Source organism: Macaca nemestrina, chromosome 5, assembly GCF_043159975.1.
Source record: "Macaca nemestrina isolate mMacNem1 chromosome 5, mMacNem.hap1, whole genome shotgun sequence".
Taxonomy (NCBI): Eukaryota; Metazoa; Chordata; class Mammalia; order Primates; family Cercopithecidae; genus Macaca; species Macaca nemestrina.
This window is the reverse complement of record NC_092129.1, coordinates 42,506,151-42,523,576: the sequence shown is the minus strand read 5'-3', so window position 1 is coordinate 42,523,576 and position 17,426 is coordinate 42,506,151. Positions and strand designations below refer to the sequence as shown.

Sequence of the window (17,426 nt, the reverse complement as noted above, 5' to 3'; positions counted from 1 at the left end):
GCTGCACCAACACCAGTTCAGATTTCTCCATATGAAAATATCAATTCTAAAATCTTTCTTGTTTGAAGTCATGGAATATCTGTTATCATCTAACATGTATGAGGATTCATTCTGAGCCAAACACTAGGAATATAAAGATGGGAAAGAGGGAGTCTCTGTGTTCCAGGAGAATGCATTCAGGTTAGATAATGGCTTACTCTACTGGAATTTAGATCATTGCATACTTCAGTTCCTTGACCCCAGGTCTCTACTACATCAAGCGCAAAACAATCTCAGCCCTGGGGAGGCTCATACATGTCTGCCTTTTGGAAGCTATGGTGGGATTGTCCGTGTTTTGTGCTCATGATAAATTGCTTTCTTTTTGAGACACATCCTAAATTATGTTGAAGTCTCAGTCTTTATAGCTCACTGCCATGTGTGGCAGAGATGGCTGCCTCTAGTTGTTGGCTCCTTGTAAAGTGATTTGTTTATAAATCAAAATTAAAAATTCAAGAAACACTAAATTTGAACTCATATGAAAACTCTAAAAATCGGTGTCCTTATTATCAAAAACATTAAGTTTGCTTAAAGTTTATCTTCATCACACCATGGATCTATGGTGATTATAGGTACAACAGTGTTGGGGATGGTGACAGTGATACGTCATTTGGCTGCTGGTGAACTGATGCCAAGGACTGGATATTTGTGTCTCACCCCCTTGTCTAATTAATATATTGAAGCCCTAATCACCAATGTGGTGGTTTGGCCTTTGGGAAGTAATTAGCTCATGAATGTGGAGCCCTCATGACCACATGAATGGGATTCATGACTTTATAAGAAGAGACTAAAGAGAAACTTTCTTTCAGTCAGATGAGGATACAGCAAGAAGGCAGCAATCTGCAAGACAGCCCTCTTCAGGGACCAAATTAGCATCTTGATATTGAACTTCTCAGAACAACTCTGGAGGCTGGGAAGTCCAAGATCAAGATGCCAGATAATTGTTGTTGTTGTTTAAGCTGCCCAGTCTGTAGTATCCTGTTATAGCAGCTGTAACTGTCGAAGACAGGGGGGCTTTCAGCAATCTCTCATGAGACCAGTGCCCACTGGGGTTCAGTGTGCCTCCTCAGAGAGCCTCATGTTGAATCCACAGGGGGGTAGAAATGAAGAGGTGAGGTAAACCCTGGATCTCTACATCGGTTACTGACCATATGAGATGTAGTTCAGAACTAGTGTTGTTTTAGTCAACTAGTCAACCCAGAAAAAGGTGAACATAGTGATGACAGCTCTGTCATGCCCTAATTTGCATATAAGGAGCACAAATTACAATCTGAAAAGGGACTAAAGATGTTTCCTTGAAGATTTTTGGTGTTATGATGGGGAGCCTTCTGGCCTAGTAGATTGTAAGCCAGTTTGTCATAGTATCAGCTAGCATTTATTGGGTGTTTACCATATGCCAGGCTCTGTGCTGAGGACTTTACATGCATTAGGCCATCTAATCCTCATAACAACCTTCTGGGGGAGGTATTATTATCATCATTTTTACACATGAGACCACCGAGGTACAAATAATTTGCTTGTCCAAGGTGCAGAGTTAAGGGTAGTGCCAATATTAGAACGCCAACAGTCTGTGCTCTTAGTCACCATCCCACATCCCTTCACTAAGTGAAGCCAATTATGTAATGCACACAGCAGTACCATGTTATAGGCACTACCACAGCCCTATTTTTACATGGCAGGAAATATGAGTAAAATAAGGGACTGTCACTAGCCTCAGTGGGGGTCGAGGGGTACATTGCAGAGTTTGAACACAGGCATATCAGACCCCAGAACCTTCTTCCTTCTCATTAGCACAACACAGTGGCTCTGTTTCTCATTCTGAGATGTCCTTAGGAACTTGGAAATATTGGCCATCCTGATCGTAAAACTATTGCCTTCCTACTCCCTGCTTAGAAAGTTGATAACGTGTTTGGGATCAGATGCTCTCCATTGCCACTCCCTACACTGTTCTCTCTACACAACCTTGTATTCACTTGTTTTTGTGTTTTCATTCTTCCTTTTAGCTCTTGGCTTATTAAGTCTCATACTGTGGGCACCTACCAGGGCCTGGCACAGAGCTTGCACTGAGTACATGATTGGTGACCTAGGAAGTTATTATACAATGGATTATGTGTTATCCCCCAGGTAGCTTTGCATCAACAGTGGTCATGAATGCAATAGAGGAGAGACTAAGATGAGACTTCCAGGCAAAACTGTAGCTCCTGGGGGCATCTGTGATCCTTCCCTACAGTACAGAATACTTCTGGAGAAGAACAGAAAGCCTCACCGTAGGAATGCAGGGCTAGTGTGCTTGTGCAAACAGAAGGGGTCTAATAGGTGCTTGAGGTTCCCCAAGATGATGCTGGTAAAGCAGGTCACTAGGGCAGAGCTGTTGGCTGCCTTCTTCTGCCCTCTGTTTCCCCCAATCCTAGTTCTTTTAAAGAAAAATCATAGGATAAGAAGCCAAGAGTGGAAAGCCTATCCTATTCACCATGTATTAGCTATGTGAGTTTAGAAGTCACTTTGCCTCCCTAGGCGGTCATTTTGTGACCTGTAAAGTAGGAATTATAATAATATATGGCCTGACTACTGCTTAGGTTTTGTAGATCAAAGAAGATTGTAAAAATGAAAGTCCTTTGTGAACCAAAGCACGCTGCTGGTCTAAGCTATTATCTCCATCTGCACACTGGGTCTTCCTGGGGTAATTGATGTCTATGGATCTCTTTGATACGTCTCAGGAAATTCCTGGCAGACCTGACACTCAGGTGTCATTTACTTGTCTCCAGGCTTTAAGACATGCTGGGAGATTCTCCTTATAAAATTCTCTCTCTGGGGCTTCCATTTTTTCAGCATCTGTAAAATGAATATATAATGTGTCTTACAGCCAGTAAGTAAAAACCACATCCCTTTATCTTTGTTCTGAGAGGGACGTCAAATTACAGGTTCTGTGAGAAAGGAACATCTTGGTTCCTCTTCTTGCTGAGACTAAGTCTTAGATTGCTAAATCATTACCAGAGATGCATGCTGGGGCTAACAAAGGGGTCACCCCAGCAGCTTCTGTGTGAAGGCAAACAAATCCATTGTAGTTTAGTGATTTCTGAGTAGAATAGCAGTTCCTTTGCAATAGCAAAGGAAGAAGAGTCATGAGAAGAAAGGGCCAAGATATACCAAAGAGGGCTGGAGAAATGGCAGGAAGCAAGAAAGACAGCAAGGGGAACATTGATGGAACAAGGAAGGAATTTTGGTGGTGACTCAGGCCTTTCCAGTCTGGGGCCCCAAGAGCATTAAGTGGTTGAGAAGCAAGGTCAGCTGCTTGGGTCCTGATCTTCCCACTCCTCATTCCCATGAGTAAGGACTTCCCTCTCACTGACTTTTCTTCCTTCAGATTTCATGTTTTCAGTGACGCAAAAAGAATAGTTGTTTTGTTTGCAATAGCCAATGAGGTGAGAGGCAAATACAGGGACAACCTTTTCTCTACCCTCCTAGGTTCAGTGACTGGGGCCTGCAAATTAAACTGACAACAGACAGATTAATAGAAGAAGAGGTTTATTTCACATGCGCACAGGGGCTTTACAGAAAATAAGTGAAAAACCTAAAAAAATGGTTAGGCCTAGAGGCTTATATCTTATTTTAACAAAGGGTGATAAATCCTAGAAAAATAACTAGACAAAGGAAAATGAGTTTGAGCTTCTGAGGGAAGGAAATTATGGGAAGGTAAATATTTGGGGGAAACTAATGATAGATAAGGACAATTTTATAAGGCTTGTTATGCAGACTCGAGTAGGTGCACCTCCAGTGACAAGAGTTGTCGCTTTGGTCATTAAGAGTAATTTTCCTTTTTGTGGTATAGCAGAGGAGGACACCTTTAAAATGGAAATTTCTGTTTCCTTTGCAAAGGAAAATGTATGGCCTGCTTTAAAAAAAAAAATAAAAAGTCTTCTTCATAAGCAAAGGCACGCTTGCTTCAATTCAAGTCTCGGTATCTTCCCTGGACTATACAGGATGATGCAGGGCACAGGGTGGACTCATGCTGTGTCTCCCTAGTTTTGGGTTCTATGTGTAAAAAGGTGGTGAGAAGGATGCTAATCTAGCCAGAAAATGCAATCCTCGCCAGCTATCTGCTTGAAACGCTCTGTTATCTGCCCTAGTCCTCAGAACCCTGTGATTAAACTGTGCTTGGTCTGCTAGCCCTTCTTAGACCTGGAGTTGGAATGAAGTGTTGCATCCTAAAGAGAGTCTAAAAACCTAAAAGAAAAAAAAAATCACAGGATCCTTTGGAATTATCAGAGGATTTAGGGACCTCTAACCTAACCACTCCTCTCTCCCTCCACAAAAGGAGACTGAGTTTCAGAGACAAGACTATCATGTAAGGTTGAGCAGATTGTCTACTGCCCAATTCTAGGGGAGATCAGTTGCACTGTTGTCATTAGAGACTTTTTTCTCCCACTGAATGTGATAAAATGTCTTGAGCAATGTACATATTTTCCTAGTGTGTATGAGGGCCCTGTATGGACTAGCAAGTGTGTTACTCTGAGGGGGTCAGAGAGAGGTACACTGACTTGTTCAAGAAATAAAAAGAAGAGAAAATTTTTCACCCACTTCCATTCTCCTTAGTAGGGTAAAGTCATTCCAACTACAGCACATTTACGGAGCATTGTTTATATAGGTACAGTTATCACTCCTTTAGAAAAAACTTTCTAAAGGATTCACAGTCGGTAAGTGACAGATCTAGAATTTGAACCCAGGTGGTCTGGCTCTGGTACCCACAGTTTTAATCACCTCAATTATCCAAGACTGTACCTTCATTTTAGAAACAACATTATTAGTCTAGAGAAATTTCTGGTGGAATAAGTTGAGGAATAGTAGACAATCAGCTATGACTTCTGCCTTACTCTACGGTGTCCAGCAAAGACAGTAAAATGAGGAGGTGTCTCACAGTCGAGTCCTTTATCCCCATCCTCTTATTGTTAGCTCCACACTGGGACTTGATTTTCATGTCCTGTGTCTCATAGGTATGGCCAGAGCATCAGGTAATATAGGTGGTTTTTCCATTATATTGAGTTTGCTTATAATAAGGGATATAATAATAAGTTACATTTGAAGAATTGTTTACAATTTTAAAAGTACTTTCACATTTATTTCCTCATTTGAGCTTCACAACAACTTAGGTAAGGAAAATACAATTATCCTATTATTATTATTATTATTATTATTATTATTTTGAGACAGAGTCTCACTCTGTCACCCAGGCTGGAGTGCAATGGCAGAATATCAGCTCACTGCAACCTCCACCTCCTGGGTTCAAGCAATTCTCCTGCTTCAGCCTCCCAAGTAGCTGGGACTATAGGTGCATGCCACCATACCCAGCTAATTTTTGCATTTTTAGTAGAGATGGGGTTTTGCCAGGCTGGTCTCGAATTCCTGACCTCAGGTGATCTGCCTGTCTTGGCCTACGAAAGTGCTGGGATTATAGGCATGGGTCACCGTGCCTGACCCTATCCTATTATTATTTTACAAATAGAAAACTGAAGTTCAGGGAATTTCCAAAGGGAGAGAGGTATAGATTGTTCTCAACCCGAGTGTCTTGATTCTTAATTTTATGTTCTTTATACTATATTCTGTATGGATATCTGTACAGATGTGTGCATGTGTGTTCAACCATATAAATATTTTAAATCTTATTTTCATCTAAAAATATTATTTTAAAATGCACTTTAGACACAATGTGGATTTCCATGTGAGCTTCTGTCATGTTTTCTGGGGAAAAATGGGTCCAATCTGTGGGGATATATTGGTGACACAGCTTTGGGAAGACTTGGTCTTCTTGCTTCCAGGACTCTCTGGGAAATGAATTTTCCCACCCTGTTTCTTTATTTTATGTGCTTATATGATCAGTTCCCAAAACTTTAAGACTCATTATTTTCCGCCCTTGGTGGGACCTTTGTGAAATTTCCCCATTAAGGAATTTCAAGTTAGTCACTACCCTTCGCTTTAACTTTGGAGATTTCTTATATACCATCTCAGCTTCACAAAAAGAAATTCCCACAGAGGAAGCCCACGGTTGGACAGAAGACAAACACCTGCAATGCCAATTCACTCAAGTGACTAAGCTCATCAAGGTGTGTTTAAATGTAATCTTTGAACAGGAACTTGAAATTCTTTGTAGACTTCCAAATCTCTGTGCTATTTCTGGACATCCCTTCCAATTTTCTATAGTTATTTTCCTTAAGGTGCTGGATACAACATTAAAAAGCATCGATCTGATTAAGAAAAGCAAATTTTACAGCCTTCCCAGTTAGAATCGTTTGGATCATTAACCAATCTCTTTTCTAATTTCCCTCAATTTTATAGAATACTCCTATCTACTTTTTGACTCATATCCATCAACACATCACTGAAAAAACACAAAAAATTCCAGGAGCCATGTAATCCTCTAGTAACTTCACTTATTCTCAAAGGCTTAATGGGATTGGGGCTCATTGATAGTCTAGTGGAAGGCATCCAAAGAAGCTCTCAAAGCATTCAGGAAATGTTATTTTAGTGACTCAAAAACCATACCAGTTTAGCTTTATTCAAGTGTTTCAAGTTTGAAATGATTTATACTTGATCTACTCATCATAAAATAACATACTTCTTCTCTGACACATGATGCCTCTTCGTGATCTAAGATAAGTTACTTAAGCTACCTCCCTCTAATTTCCTAAGTTGCAAAAAACACAGGGCCAGGCATGTGGGACTGATTACCTGTTAAGGAAAGTGACTGAGTTCTTATTTATAACATATCCTGAACATCAAAACTATATATACATAGCATAATTAGTAATACTCCATAGTGCTTGCCAGAACCTATAGAATGAATGACCATGAATGAATCAATGGCCTGGGCATTATATTCAGTAGACTAGATCTCAGAAAGGAAAGAGGAGCAGCATAAAATACGGCCTTTGTCCAATATTTTGACCACAGAGCAAATTGAAAGAGAACCAGAGGAAACATCTCCTTCAGTGGTGGAAGTGGTTTCTGCAGACACAAGATAACCAAAAGTATGGCATGCTGGGGAGATGAAAGACATTTTAAAGGTCTCTGAGACTTGATCAATGACCACTTTCTTGGAGAGCCCCACATCATGCAATGTATGCAAATCCTGTGTAGTGGGGTCATCTATCTGCTCAGGCATGCAGAAATCTTTCAGGAGAAGGATGGGAGATTTTTAGAGGAAAAGAAGTACCAGTGGCCAGGAAAGGAATTACCTTAAGAAGGTAATATGTTGATGGAAGGAGCAGATGCCCTGGAGTAAAGCTGTTTTCCAGAAGTTTCCTGTCCTGGTGTCCAACTGGATAACGATGAGCAATCCTTGAACTCCATCATGTGCCTCATGGAATAGAGTGTATTGTAAAAACGCATCTCAGCAAACGTCTCTCTTCAAAAAGTAGCTTTAAAACCTAGGACACATTTAGCCTATTCAGGGAAAAGAAACAAAACAAAGCATTCTATAGCAGCCCTATCGCCGGTTGCTAAAGGAACCCAAATCTACCAGCACAAGACACAAGAGTCATTATGAGGCAAACAGCAGTTAACCCTGCAGAGGCTGTGTGTGTGCAGTTGCCGTGGGCTGTGGATGACCCAGGGTGTTGACTGCCTGTTCATTACTCACCCTGTCATCCTAACTCTCATCAGTAATGGAATAAGTAGGTGGGTGCACTCATCTAAGTTTGCCTTTTGCAAGAGTCCAATTTTGTCCTCGTCTTCTAGAGTGGAAATGAGAAATATTCTCTATTCCACTGGGGATCACTGGAACTCAGACACACACACACACACACAGAGCAAGTGAAGGAAGACTTCAAGTAAAGTATGTTATAGATTCATTAGGTTTCCAGGAGATTTTGTGTGGAAAAGAATATTTACTACCACGTCCTTTGTTTAAAGTCTAATTTAGTAATATTATGAATTTATTTTAAAATTGTTTTAAAAACAGACTTCCTCTAAAAATTCACATACTTCTTGTCTAAATAATAAATCAAAAACATAATTCCCTAAATATGCATACATCAATTATAAATATAAAAACATTTAAATAGAAAATTAAATCACAAATCAAGTATATCAGAGTTTCTTAGGCATTGTCTGTAGGAAGCTGATTTGTAGCCACTGAAAGATGCCAGATCCTAATCCCTATGATCGGTACATTTTACCTAATGAGAATAAAGGGTCTTTGCTGATGTGATTAAGGATCTGGACTTGGGGAGATTACCCTGGATTATCTGAGTGGACCTTAATTCCAATTCCAAGTGTCCTTATAGGAGGAGACAGAGGGAGATTAGATGGACACACAGAAGATGAGGAGGCCACATGACCACAGAGGCAGAGATCAGAGGGATGAGGCCACAAGTCAAGGAATGCCATTGTCACTAGAAAGGAACGAATTCTTTCCCAAAGCTTTTGGAGGCAGCTCAGCCTTGATTTCAGACTCTCCTTCTCCAGAACTATGAGAGAATAAATTTCTGTTGTCTTAAGCTACCAAGTTTGTGGTAATTGTTACAGCAGACACAGGAAACTCTCTAATACCTTAAGCAGCAGGCAAAACAACATAAAACATCACTATGGTTACAAAACTGTTTAAATACCTGCACATCATTTCTGGTTAAAAAAGTGAGATGGTGGCTCAAGTCTGTAATCCCAGCACTTTGGGAGGCTGAGGCAGGAGGATCACTGGGACCCAGGAGTTCAGGACCAGCCTGAGCAACATAGTGAGACCCCATTTGTACAAAAAAAATTTTTTTTTAATATGATGGATTTGACTTTGTTTCTTAATCTTCTTCTTTAGGTTGGAGTGCAGTGGCATGATCATGGCTCAGTGCAGCCTGGACCTCCCAAGCTCAAGGGATCCTCCCGCCTCAGCCTCCTGAGTAGCTGGGACCACAGACACATGCCACCACACCTGACTAACTTTTAAATTTTTCTGCAGAAGGGGTCTCACCATGTTGCCCAGGCTGATCTCAAACCCCTGGGCTCGAACAATCTACCTGCCTGGGTCTCCCAAAGTGCTGGAATTACAGGTGTGAGCCATTGTACTTGGCCTGTTTCTTAATCATATTTTCTATTTTCCTAGGTTTTAATAAATCTCCTTCCTAAGATTTTAGTAATTGTACCATCCCATGTATAAAATAGTTTCCAATCAGGTTGTAAGGTTGCACGTTCTGCATTTGTTGACCAGTTAACTCAGTCGGGCCCTGAGGTCTGGTTGCCCAGGTTAAGGTGACGCAAACGTAAGCTGCTGGTCATAGGCCGAGGTCCTTCTGTGATCATCTTCTCTGGTTTTCTAATAGGATTTTTATCTGCCTTTCCTATTGACTTTATGTTTTTGAGATTAGGTGTCTTTACGTTGGTTTGAACTATAACTATACCACAGTGACACATTCTGTAGGATAATTGTAGTTGCTGAGACTTCATTATAATTTGTAGAAAAATCTAGAGGATTCTGTTTCTTAGCTGGGCAATTAGCTCTCTAATTAATTTTCTCAAAATGGCCCTGCTGGGATTGCTTTTGTACTGGTTATTGCACAGGTGGCCCCTTTGCGCTCAGTTCTTTCGACCTAATCATCCCGCTAGAATGTGCTCACCCACAGTTTTGTTCTCATGTTCCTGACTACACAGATTTTTAAAATGTATATAAGCTCTCTTCCTATAAGCCACTGAAAATTTAAGGATAGTCTATGCATGGGCCACAAGCAAGAGTGGGGGCATTGAGTCTGTCGCTTGAGGCCTTTCTTCTCACTCCGCAGCCTTAGTGTGTTGGCTGTTTGCATTTATTGCTTCGTGGATTAAAAATGATGGTTGCAGCCTCAAGCTTCATGCAGGTAGAAGGATAGAAATGGGCAGCTCTCCGCATATCTACCCTTCAATCAGGAAAGCAAATGCTCTCCCAAAATGCCCTCTCACAATGAAGCCAACTTCCACATACCTCTCATTGGCCAAAAATACATTACCTGACCTCTTGGCTTCAAAAGAGACTGAAAAATGCTTATTATTTCTAATCTCCATCAGAATAGGGGAGGCAAAGGAGAAGGGCCAGGAAAGTGTGATTGGTGAGCCCAGGTCCCGGGACCTCGTGACTTTTCTCTGTATGTCTGCTGTATACTTGCCTTTCTACAGGCTTCTTTCTTCTGCATCACCAGTTATAGGACCAAAAATGTCCAACTTAGCCTAGGGAACCCCCAGTCCAGAAGCCTATTTCTCAGATGGTGATCCATGGCCTTCCTGTTTTAGATTCACCAGGGATACGAGTCGAAATACTGATTCCTGGGCTCTAAACCTGCTTTACCAGACACATTTTGAAGATCAAAGATCTTTCAGCTCCAATCCTGAAGATATAGTGGTGGAGCATGGAATCTCATAAGTGTCTTGGGTATGCTAAGCTTTGAGAGTTGACGAACCAGAGCCCCTGTGTCCGAATTCCAAATTCCCTGGAAAGGGCTGCTGATTGGCCTGCTTGGGTCCAGTGTGTAGAACACCCTCAGTCTATTCAACTGATGGTGTTGTTGGAAGGCGGTGGGCTCAGACCTCATGGCCATTGCCCTCTAATCAGGGATTTTTTGAATAGGCAAATCTGCTAACTTTTCTACTACAGTGCTTGCAATTCCCAAGGCAGGTAATTTTATACTTCACGGCTGCACCCTGAGGATCCCAACTGTCTGTCTCTCCCAGTGTTTCTGCTTATGCAACTCAGCCATTGACCTGATCCAGGGTCTTGCCCTCCTCTCTTCTGGTTGGGCCCAACCCAGCCATCCCTGTCCATTCCTGGCTTCACTCATTCCCCTCAACTTTGCAATGCTCTGGGGCTTTTGAGTGGTGCACCACAGTGTAGCACATGAAGCAAGTTCAAAATTTATAGTCACAGTCCGATGTGGAAAAACATAACATTTAAAATTTTTCTGTAATTGGACTCGGCTCAGCTCCAGTTGTAGACTCCATTTTTACTAATAGTCTAAAGCTTTTAATTTTTCTATTTTAAGACAACTCTACTTCTGCTCTGGGCACAGTGGCTCATGCCTATATTCCCAGCACTTTGGGAGGTCAAGGCAGGAGGACAGCTTGAACTCAGGAGCTTGAGACCAGCCTGGGCAACATGGAGAGACCCTGTCTCTACAAAAAATACAAAAATTAGTTGGGCCTGGTGGCTCACGCCTGTTGTCTCAGCTACTTGGGAGGCTGAGGCAGGAGGATCACTTGAACCCAGGAGGCAGAGGTTGCAGTGAGCCGAGATCACACCACTGCACTCCAGCCTGTGGGACAGAGGGAGTCTGCCTGGTTCAAAACAACAACAACAAAAACAACAACAACAACAACACAAAACAAAAAAGCAGATAACTCTACTTCTGGTTTAAAATGTTGCCTCTTTTAGTAAGGATTCTGTGAAATTCAGAGTTCTCACTTCCTTCTTCCCAAGAGTGACCTTATGATCCAGGGAGCTTAGAAGTAAACTGGGTTCTCATATAGCCCTCTGCCATTGATGACCACTGTGTTGTCATGCTCTGGTCCTTGGGGAATTGCGGCTGGCACCCAAAAGGGGTCTCCATCCTGCCTGGTCTTTGACATGGTGGGCTGGTAGTTGCTGCTGCTGACCCTAGTCCCTGCCTCACTCTGATCAACAGTGAAGTCCATGTGTCTGTGTCCTCCTGCTCTTCTCCCAGACTCCCCGTGACCCACCCACTCCTACAGCTCTTCTATTCCTCTCCTTGAGGACTGAAAACTCTCTGTTGCCTATCTTTAGTATTCTGTGATGTACATGGCTCTGCAAGGCTGTGCCAAGGCCTGGTCTGCCTCACCACCTCTCTCACTTCTCTCAATGAGAGCCGTGTTATTCAAATGCCATTCAAAATAAATGTTTTTCTATGGAACTCTGTTAGAAACTGAATGCTTGTGTCTCCCAAAATTTATATGTTGAAACCCTACCTTGTAATGTGATAGTATTAGGAGGTGGAGTCTTTGGGAGGTGAGTAGGATTAGATGAGGTCATGAGAATGGAGCCCTTATAAATGGGATTAATGTTCTTAGAATAATCTTAAGATAGCTTGCTTCTTCTCCCCACCATGTGAGGACGCCATTAGAAGGCACTCTCTATGAGCCAGGTAGTGGGCCTTTACTAGACACCGAATCTGCTGGCACTTTGATTTTGGACTTCCCAACCTCTAGAACTATGAGAAATACATGTTTGTTGTTTTAGCCACCAGTCATGGTATCTCATATAGCACCTGAGGTGATTAAGACACTGGCTGTCTTCTTGGGATCTGCCATAGAAAGTACTATTAAGTAAGGACTTCTGGGTGTCTTTACCACACTCCACCTAGGGTTTGACCACAGGAGGGAACAGATTTTGTCACTAGCTATCTTGTTCTTATTAAGCATTCTATTTTATTCTCTCTAAATTTCCTCTTCTTGTTCACTGGGAAATACTCCTTGCCATAGTGGGTAGGAAGGCAGATATATAAACTGGCACTCTTCACTGCTCTGTAGAGGTTACTGCTCCGTGTCCAATCCACAAAACTTGAATTATAAATCGTGTAATCCAGTCTTATTAATCTCAGCTTTTAGAATTCCGTGGAATCAATTTAGTTCACAGAACAAAGACAGGTTCTCACAAAAAAACTACCCTTTGGCTTTCAGATTATAGTTTCTACTCTGCATTTAAGTCACATTTTTAATGGACTTCTTTGTTTTAGGCTGATCTGCCCTACCCTAAAAGAAGTACATGTAGAAAGTACTACTGATGCCTGAAAAACCTGGAAAAAGAAAAGGTAAAAGCCACCAAGAACATGTAGTGTAATATAAAACACTTTCCTCACCCCATTCACCCACTCAATTATATTGTCTTGTGGATATTTTACTGTGTTAATTTTGCCTCTTGTAATAGATTAGAAGCTCCCTGATGGCAGGGCTCATGCATCCTGCATCTCTCCTCAACCCCCCGAAACTCAACAAGTGTCCTTTCCACAGTTTATTCAGTGCCACATTTTTTTTGCATTTTTTTTCCGTGGGTGATTTTTCTATTTAAAATGGACCCTGAGCATAGTGCTAAAGTACTGTCTAGTGGTCCTAAGCTCAAAAAGGCTGTGATGTGCCTAACAGAAAATATCTGTGTTAGAGAAGCTTAGTTCAGGCATGAGTTATAGCATAGTTTGCCATGAGTTCAATATTAATGAGTGAAAAATACATTAAATAAGGTGACTTTAAATAGAAACACACATGAAACAAGATTATATATATACATATCATATAGGAATTAATTGACAGAAATGTTGTGACCAGAGGCTCACAAGAACCTAACCCTGTATATCTCCTGGGAGCAATGGCTCAGTATTTGCTAATGCAGTGCTCAAAGAGACTGTATAGAATGTGACTACTACAGATAATAAGGATCAGCTGTATGTGTTTGCAGAGCATAACTCTTCCTTTAGGAGGCCTGAGGTGGGAATTTAAATGAACATCAAAAGTCTGAATTTAGGATCCAATGGCTTTCCCCAACTTGGGTCCTATTTGGCTAAAATCCCTCGTGTGGCCTCCTATTGCTCTTAGTGTGAGAGGCGGTTTCTTCAGCCTGGCCTTCAGGACCCTGCCTGCCCTGACTCCCACCTGCCTGGGCCGTCTCTGCTGCCGCCATGCCCTCCTTCCCTCCACTCCAGCCACGCTGGCCTCACTCACCAAGGTCATTCCCTCCTGGGATTTTTGTATTTGCCTTCTATCTGGACTCTTCCCCCTGAGGCTCTTCTTGCGACTGGCTCCTTCTTGTCATTTAAGTCACAGCCCAAATGTCACCTCTTCAGAAGTCTTCCTGATGCCTCTGTCTAAAGTGGCTGCCCCCACTTCTCTCTAGGGGAGCACGCTCTTTCTTTCTTGAGACACTCTTTGCTTTTCATTTCTGCCCAACAGAATGTTAATCCACTCAAAAGGGGCTCCTGTCTGTCTTGTTCCTGTCTGTTTCCCTAACACCTAGACCGGTTCCTGGTTCCTAGTAGGTGTTGAGTGAAAATGTCTGTTAAATGAACGAGCGATGGATGACTCTTGGGAGCTAGGTTAAATTCCAGTAAACTTCCAAGTCTTCAAAATTATGCTAAGCAGCTTTGAGTCTCTTCAGCTGAACGGGAAAGGCAATGTACATAATGACAGCCTGATTTTCACATCATCAAAAGAAGATTAAATTATAGCTAACAGTGAGCTGATGTTATTGATTTCAGTTCTTTATGGATGCATGGATACCATCAAAATGGTAGATAAATTGAGAAAGGCACATAATTAAATGGAGCATGGCTCTGTGTTCTGTTACTGTATTCAATGTTAGGTACCATCAGTGTAGAATGTGAATAAAGCAGCTACTGCTTTTTCAGTGTCATCCTCATCCCAGACACTGGGCTTAGTGTGATATACATATACACTGTCATGTACAATCCTTCCAACCTTTCTCCAACCATGAGAACTCACCTTCATTCTTCATACAGGCCACAGAATACTTTTTCTGAAGATTACATTTCATCATATCACTCTCCTGCTTAAAACCCTCCCATCATTTCCCATCGTAATTAAAATAAAATCTAAGCTCAATTAGGGCCCTCAAGGGCTTACTTGAATTGACTCCACCAACACCTAGGACCTAACCTGTACCCTTCTCTGCCACTCATAACATGTCACTTATAACACTTCTCTCATGTCCCTCATTGGCTTTTCTTTGTCTCTGGAAATGCTAAATTTGTTCCGGTCCCAAGGCCTTTGCTCTTTGCCACTCCCTCTGGCTGGAATGCTTGTTCATAAGATCTTAACCCATACTGACTTCCTTTCCATCAATCAGCACTCAGACAAAATGTCATCTCCTAAGAGAGGCCTTCTGAGGAGGCAGTTGGAGAAGTCCAACTGCTTAGCTAGAGGAACTAGCCCTTGACCCAAGATACTCTCTACCCTATTACTCTTGTATTTTTTCAGTAGAATATCACTTTCAGATCTCTCTCCTCTCCCTCCTTTCTTCTTTCCTCCTCCCACCCTTTCTTCTTTCACCACTTACTTGTTGGCTATTTGCTCCCATCACAGCATAAACCTCATTAAGACAAAGATTTCTTTCATTCATTACTCTACTTTTGGCATCTAGAATAGTGCCAGAATTATTATAGGGACTTGATTAATAAATACTATTTAATGAGTGCCTCCTGTGTGCCAGGCACTGTAGTAGATTCATTAGATGCCTATTGCTATTTCTCCCAACAGACTTTCCAAGCTTTGGGTATGAATAAGTTGAACCACAGAGAGGTCATGTGACATAGCTAGTGAATGGGAAGCTGAGTTGAATTCAGAAGGTTTACCTGATTTTAAAATCCACGCATTTTTCTGTGATTCAACCTGCTTCACTTTGCTTGATTTTCAGACTCCACATTTGTGGTTAAGCATCCTTGTGTTTGTCTTTCACATTTGACTTTTGCCAAGTGATTGCTTTCATACAGCTATTTGTATCAGGTGTCTTCTGCTGTCAACATAAACCTATTTTATAATCTTTAAGATTATTTTGCTTTATAACTACAGCATTTTAACTGAATACAGTAAAATTGATGTTAATTAGTGCTATTAAAATGAATTTTCTCTGAGATGTTAGTACATATAGACAGACAAGAGTATTTAGTAGTTTCAGCTTCCTCAGTCAATTTCTTTGTGACTTGCTCTGTGACAGTAATTATACCCACTGGTATATTTCCTTCCTCTTTTCTCCACTTAGGTTTTCATTTTCTATTTCAATTTATATAGAATATCAACTTATAGACCTCAGATCCTTTTTGAAAGTGGGTGTGGGTAATGGGGGGGTGGTTGGAAGTATAAGCCAGAAATGAATTTTGTATTTGGAACTGCTGTAGCCACGAGTGATGTCCTCCTTAACATCTTAAAGACAATCATGGGAGTGAGGGAAGAGCTTGTGGTGAATCAGGAGAAGATGGGGAGAACAAAGGGTTGACTGGATTGAGGGCAGGTATTCCTGACTAGGGCCTCATGTACTAGCTGTATTTTTATATCTCTACTTGATGGGGCAAATCTGAACACTGGTGAGAATTACCCTGGAGCAGTGGGGAATAGTGTAGACTCCACCAACAGACCTCTTCCCTCCATATACCTTGACCTCAGACACCCACGAACTCCCCAGCATCTTCCCAACCTCTCCATCCCTGCCTGGGGTGTGTGGATGACACCCAGAAGCCCAGGCTCCCGGCTGTCTGAAGGTGCTTGAATTAGCTGTTGTATCTCTTAGGGGAGAGGTCACCTGAGAATACAGAACAGAGGGACCATGGAAGAACTAAGACTTACCCATCAAGGCATGGAATGAAACTAGGAGGGCATACCAAGGGCTGCCCAGGAGCCCCCTCCTCCCGCTTCCTTATCCTACAGCTGACCCAGTCCCTTCTCCTTTCTTCTTCCTTTTTTATCCTCAGCTTCTTGGCACCAGTTCACACATTCCTTTCCTTGGTCGCCCTGAAGATCCTGTGCCCTCCCTGTGCCCTCCACACCCTGTTCACCCATCAGCCTGTCCTGCCTCTTCCAGGTTTCCTATGGCTCTGGGCCTGGCATCTCCGGCCCTGCCTCTTACCAGCAGTGTGGGAAAGGGGATGAGCTGGCTTATCTGCACTCTGTCACGGAAGTCCACTCTTCTATTTAAACCACACCACTCCTATCCCCTCCATTAGACTTGAAGAAAATCAGAAAGTAGTTCTCTACCATCAACAACACTCCCTTCTCCCACCAAATGCCTGCGGACTGCTAATGTGACTCTTTAGTGCTTGTAGCCCAAGCAATTTAATTTCATGCATAAGGTACTTGCAATGGATACCATGCAAAACAAAACAGAAGTGTGAGCAGTTCCCTGCCTCTTCTTTATGGTTTCAAAGAAATCTCAACCCCTTAAAATTTACCTATACTTGATTGGTTCTCAGTCTATGCTAATAGAAAGTCTACACTATCCAAAACTTCCAAACAATTATGCTCAGAAAGGTTTTTCTTTTTTCCCACAGGCAGTTAGATAAATACTCAACAAAAATATTTAACTACTTTCGGCTGGGCGTGGTGGCTCACGCCTGTACTCCCAGCACTTTGGGAGGCTAAGGTGGGCAGATCATGAGGTCGGGAGATCGAGACCATCCTGGCTAACATGGTGAAACCCCGTCTCTACTAAAAATACAAAAAAATTTAGCCGGACATGGTGGCGGGCACCTGTAGTCCCAGCTAATTGGGAGGCTGAGGCAGGAGAATGGCGTGAACCCGGGAGGTTGAGCTTGCAGTGAGCCGAGATGCCGTCACTGCACTCTAGCCTGGGCAACAGAGCGAGACTCCATCTCAAAAACAAAAACAAAAAACATTTAACTACTTTTGTCTGTATCTATTAAAGGTAA

The 17,426-nt window shown here is 42.1% G+C and overlaps 1 long non-coding RNA gene across 1 annotated transcript in view; it reads left to right on the top strand.

Annotated features, from left to right (window-relative positions):
• LOC105465695 (uncharacterized) overlaps nucleotides 1–17,426 on the top strand; it is a 34,027-nt gene that overhangs the window by 10,242 nt on the left and 6,359 nt on the right. Inside the window, exon 2 of the long non-coding RNA XR_977733.2 lies at nucleotides 12,735–12,809. This is a non-coding gene — a long non-coding RNA (uncharacterized lncRNA). The remainder of the gene's footprint in view (nucleotides 1–12,734; nucleotides 12,810–17,426) is intronic.